At 39.8% G+C, this 6000-nt stretch overlaps 1 long non-coding RNA gene across 1 annotated transcript in view; it reads left to right on the top strand.

Moving 5' to 3' along the window:
• The first annotated feature begins 2777 nt into the window (after positions 1-2777).
• LOC126184881 (uncharacterized) overlaps positions 2778-6000 on the top strand; it is a 118744-nt gene continuing 115521 nt past the window's right edge. Inside the window, exon 1 of the long non-coding RNA XR_007536895.1 lies at positions 2778-3143. This is a non-coding gene — a long non-coding RNA (uncharacterized LOC126184881). The remainder of the gene's footprint in view (positions 3144-6000) is intronic.

The following is a 6000-nucleotide window of genomic DNA, read 5'->3' as shown; positions in this document are numbered from 1 at the left end:
AAATTATTATTACATCTACATCTACATTATTACTCTGCAATTCACATTTAAGTGCTTGGCAGAGGGTTCATCGAACCACAATCAGACTATCTCTCTACCATTCCACTCCCAAACAGCGCGCTGGAAAAAATAACACCTAAACCTTTCTGTTCGAGCTCTGATTTCTCTTATTTTATTTTGATGATCATTCCTACCTCTGTAGGTTGGGCTCAACAAAATATTTTCGCATTCGGAAGAGAAAGTTGGTGACTGAAATTTCGTAAATAGATCTCGCTGCGACGAAAAACGTCTTTGCTTTAATGACTTCCATCCAAACTCGCGGATCATATCTGCCACACTCTCTCCCCTATTACGTGATAATACAAAACGAGCTGCCCTTTTTTGCACCCTTTCGATGTCCTCCGTCAATCCCACCTGGTAAGGATCCCACACCGTGCAGCAATATTCTAACAGAGGACGAACGAGTGTAGTGTAAGCTGTCTCTTTAATGGACTTGTTGCATCTTCTAAGTGTCCTGCCAATGAAACGCAACCTTTGGCTCGCCTTCCCCACAATATTATCTGTGTGGTCTTTCCTACTGAAGTTGTTCGTAATTTTAATGCCCAGGTACTTAGTTGAATTGACAGCCTTGAGAATTGTACTATTTATCGAGTAATCGAATTCCAACGGATTTCTGTTGGAACTCATGTGGAACACCTCACACTTTTCGTTATTTAGCGTCAGCTGCCACCTGCCACACCATACAGCAATCATTTTCTAAATCGCTTTGCAACTGATACTGGTCTTTAGATGACCTTACTAGATGGTAAATTACAGCATCATCTGCAAACAACCTAAGATTATCACCCAGGTCATTTATATAGATCAGGAACAGCAGAGGTACCAGGACGCTTCCCTGGGGAACACCTGATATCACTTCAGTTTTACTCGATGATTTGCCATCTATTACTACGAACTGTGACCTTCCTGACAGGAAATCACGAATCCAGTCGCACAACTGAGACAATACCCCATAGGCCCGCAGCTTGATTAGAAGTCGCTTGTGAGGAACAGTGACAAAAGCTTTCCAGAAATTTAGAAATACGGAATCAACTTGAGATCCCCTGTCGATAGCAGCCATTACTTCGTGCGAATAATGTGTGTTGCACAAGAACAATGTTTTCTGAAACCATGCTGATTGCGTATCAATAGATCGTTCCCTTCGAGGTGATTCATAATGTTTGAATACAGTATATGCTCCAAAACCCTACTGCAAACCGACGTTAATGATACAGGTCTGTAGTTCGATGGATTACTCCTACTACCCTTCTTAAACACTGGTGCGACCTCCTCACTGTCGTTTTTATGGCAGTAGGGTGGTGATTCTGTTACATGAAGTGCTTTCCAAATGTGGTGTACATATGTGTTTATACTTTTTAGTGCCTTGGGTGTTCAGAGCATCTTACACCATATGCTATGTTTGTCTTTCACACGTGCTGTATACTGAATTACAGTCATCCAAGATTATTTGGCATATGCCTGCACAGCATCAAATAAATTCATCAAAACTGATTTCAAGTAGGCTCATGATTCTTGGTCTGTTAAAAAATCCAGTTCTCGCATTAAAGATGCTGTTCTGGATCAAGTAAAACCAGAACTGAAAATTTGATATTTGACATATGTAGATTACATATTTCTAATAATTAGGCCTGTACCACGTTCTAAAAAAGAACAATTCCAAAGTTTTTGTGTTATACGTTAGGTATTATTTACAATGCTCTAAACACTAACTTAAAATCTAATGTTTTCACTGTTGCACCTGTTCTACGAAATTTTTAATTTTTTACAAACTGAATTTTGAAGCTGTTCAAGTGTACTAAAAGACACTAAATATTGATTGCTTTATTAAAAGCAACACTCAGTCTGTAATAATACTGCTACCAGAAATACTGTTACTTCCTTTTTCAGATCCACTGGGTAAGTGTTTAGAGAGCTAATAGAGATATCAATTTTCACCACGTAAATTAACCATTAGTATATGCTCTTGACCTCATTGGCAAAAACTTTACAGACCGAAGTCGCACATCCTGCCACTATAGCGTAATAAACCACACTCTGAACAACGTGTTTTGGAGAGATCATTAGTGCTGTGATCCCTGATACTACATATTTTCGTAATACACGAGTATAAATAGGAAGAACATCAATTATGGCCTGTTAGTTTCTAAGGTGGTGATCCCTTCTGACGCTAGTCGCTGGTGAGAGAAGGAAAGAGGCGTCACAGGGCAAAAGCGTTTTTAACTTTTGTTGCATGGTGTTTTTCCTTACATCTCGTATATTCGTAAAACTTGACTGGTAATTCCAGTAATTGAAGATACAATGTACAGCACAGTCTAACGTATTGTTAGCCTGTGGTGTACAGTAGTCGCCACGTTCGTTTCGAGACAGACACGGTTCATTTACATGCATCTTATAATACTAAAAGCCGCACTGCATCACTCGTCATCAAGCACAGAGGCTTCGTTGTATCCCGTCCTTAGACGTTAAAACATAACCTACTTCATACATAAAATAGATTCTAATCTAATCTCTTCGACCCGTCAAAAACTGACTAATAAGATCAGACGCACTGTGACCAAGCGGTCGGCCGATGTTCTCGTGTGCCCTTTGGCGACGGCCTTTGACGACCGTTGTCGGAGCCATGCTAACCGAAGCGTAAGCGAACTGACGCGACACGACATCCAGTGCGCGTGCATCTTGGATTTGATGTGAAGTGAGGTGAATGCCTGATGTGAATCGACCTAAATATATCAGTAACTTTGCTTATTTGTATAGGTGCTCAAGTGAGTTTGTACATTATTGAACTGATTAATTTTTATAATCAAAGGATAAATGGCCCACCATTTCTTCTTGACAAAAAAGGATGTGACAACCACAGATACAACTACGTTGGCGCTTTCGGTTAGGTAAACTTCGGCCGTAGAGCTATAATCTCTGCAATGTTTACCTACAGAAGTACAAGCATATACAAAAGGTTGTTGAAGTGTATATGCATTTCTGCAATTGCGCTTCGTAAATGCTTCAGAAAATTGAAATCATCGTATGAAATAAATGCACAGTGCTGTCGTTTCTGGAGTACTTGGAGGATATACTATTGTAACACGGTAAGAGAACGTAAGTCTTGTGATTCTAATGTTGAGTTATAGAACTATATAATGCGAAATAAACACATTAGCACGAAGAATAAGAGTTCAACAGCAGTGTTTTATACAACGATTCGTATTATTGACTTGTTAACCTTTCTGTGAGACTGCAGGTAGTGTCCTAACACAAAATTGAATATGTCAGTAACATTCCTTGTTGTATACAAAATGAAAAGTAACTGCAGAAATAACCGTTTGTGCTTCCTGCCTGTAGTTAGCAGTGTAAATTGGTTATTGTGTGTTTACAAGCGAACTCGCATTTGAGATAAAAGTTTGTAGTTTGTAATGACTCTGTCATTATGTCAAGAAATTACAACATGATAATATTTCTTTCCAGGTTACCATATTTGAAACTTAAGGATATTATGTGTATTTTAGCTGTAGTAAGCTGGAGTGTGACCTTCCCCCCCACCCCCCCACCCTCCTGGCCTACCCTGAAATCATTGTTGTTGAGACACCAATTAGTGGCATTGCATAATGTTTACATCAGCTCCATATTTTACTTACTTTTTGTCATAAAAACTGAAACTTCAAGGTAAATTCAGAAAACCTCTATTAGATAATGCAAAAGCCTGAGTATTTGTAAAAGTTACATATTGAACCCACCTTGCATGGCGTAAACATTAGGTTTCACCACCACTCAGTTTGTTACCACAAACAGAGTTTCTGCTTTCAAATTCGTAGGCTCTGACAACTCGGAACCAGACTGTCACCATCGAACAAAACCTTGACCCTGGGCTGTGCTACGGATCAGTCTGTCACCAAATCAAAGATTTCACTGGGGCAGGATTCCAATACGTAACTATTGTGATAATTATTGGGCACACATTACTAAACCGAAATCCAGTTCATCGTTCTTGGCACACAGTGCAGCAGTGGGTCTGACAGTTTTCCGTGTAGTAGGAAGTTCTTCTGGCTATACTGCCCGTCTTGTTCACCATTGCATGTCAGTCTCTTGAAATGTGCGGTCAGATGTTTCCAGAATGAGATTTTCACTCTGCAGCGGAGTGTGCGCTGATATGAAACTTCCTGGCAGATTAAAACTGTGCGCTGGACCGAGACTCCAACTCGGGACCTTTGCCTTTCGCAGGCAAGTGCTCACCATCTGAGCAACCCAAGCACGACTCACGCCCTGTCCTCACAGCTTTACTTCTGCCAGTATCTCGTCTCCTACCTTCCAAACTTTATAGAAGGTCTCCTGCTTTATAGAACACAGAACGTGACCTCTCTGCTTGCACTCGTAGTGCACAACTTGAGTAACCAAAACTATATTTGATGGTAGATTTTTGGTTGTCCATGTAACTTAACGTGGTGATCGTCCAAGACTTGAAAAGTCTTTGAAGTATGTGATTTGTATGTTGTACACATTGGTCAGTTTTTTTGAAGCGACATTGGTGAATAACATGTTGCCAATCCCAGAGTGTCAGAATTATGGTATTTGAGCTCGCTTTGCTTTTGGCTCGTTCAGTAACAGCAATTTACACCATCTACCTCCATATGAGTGTATCCCTGCAATAAGACTTTATGGTTAATCAATTTGAGTTGAACACACCCTGTAATCCAAAAGTTGTGCACAGTCATGGGGAAGTTACAATTCTGACCTCCACAGTTCAGTCCATATTGTAAATACTTCAGTTTGAGATTCAGGCAGGTTAGGTGAGGACAACTTTAGCAAACAGGATGACACTTCTTTTAGTCCACAACCTGCAACTGTTTAATTCCACATGCAACTATAAGCTTTTGCTCAGAGGCCTCTATGATTATCAAATTGTGTGTGTGTGTGTGTGTGTGTGTGTGTGTGTGTGTGTGTGTGTGTGTGTGTGTGTGTGTGTGTGTAGAACTTTCTTAGATAGAGCACAGTGGAATTAGTGAAGCATGGTCTCGGCAAACATTTTTGAAGATTGAACGCGGCAATCTTTGTTTTCAATCCAGGTTCTGTTGACAGATTTTTATTGAAGATTCGTTTTTCTATCTTATATCTACTTCTGACAAGTGGGCATCATAATCTGATTTAATTTGGATTGCTTCTTGATCTTTTATATCATTCTTTAGTTTCACCTTCAACTCATCAGTCAGCACAGTTATCATTGGCAGGTTCCTTGAAACCTAAGTTAGCGTGTATTGCAGGGCCAACCAAAAAGAAACAATAATTGGAAATAGCGTGCACCTGGAATTCTCCATTCATTAGCAACATATTGATTCCATCTGTAACTTTAACGTAAGGTAATGTCGCAACATCTAGCCCATTCACTGTGTCATTTTTCTGAGTAAATAAGCAAAAACACATTATTATGCAAAACATGACGAATTTGTCTGGGTGTAAATGACACACTATGAGTAATAGAGGTGCACCTTTGATCGTATGAGAAACATTCCAATTGTGTGAGTTCTATATATTACAGCCACCGATTCTTGTCAGAAGAATGAGCTGCCTCTGTAGTTGTTTTAGGCTCCAAGAGAGCTTGTCATTTTAGCACTGTCAAGTGGCAGTAAAGCATCCAAGTCATTGTTTTCAAAATCATGGAATGTGCAGTGAGAGCTTTTTTACTTTCCAGTATAACGAGTAATATCTTACAATCTGTAATAGCTGTCGCATACCGACTGAAAGTTCTTGGTTGAAGATGGATTGAGATTGTAGGATAGGACATTAGTTCTTCAAGTACTTGAAGTACAAAATTGTTAACCCTATTGTGGCCACTTGTTGAAAAATTGTCTGTTAGCTTCTGTCCAGGGTTCTTCGAGCAATGTTTGATGATTTTCCACCACCAGCAATGAAGGGTGAAACTCTGACAATGCTAGCAACTCTTGCTAACAAAAT

This window comes from Schistocerca cancellata, chromosome 4 (assembly GCF_023864275.1).
Source record: "Schistocerca cancellata isolate TAMUIC-IGC-003103 chromosome 4, iqSchCanc2.1, whole genome shotgun sequence".
NCBI classification, from domain to species: Eukaryota; Metazoa; Arthropoda; class Insecta; order Orthoptera; family Acrididae; genus Schistocerca; species Schistocerca cancellata.
The sequence above is the reverse complement of the archived record's forward strand: the minus strand, read 5'-3'. Positions and strand labels throughout refer to the sequence as shown.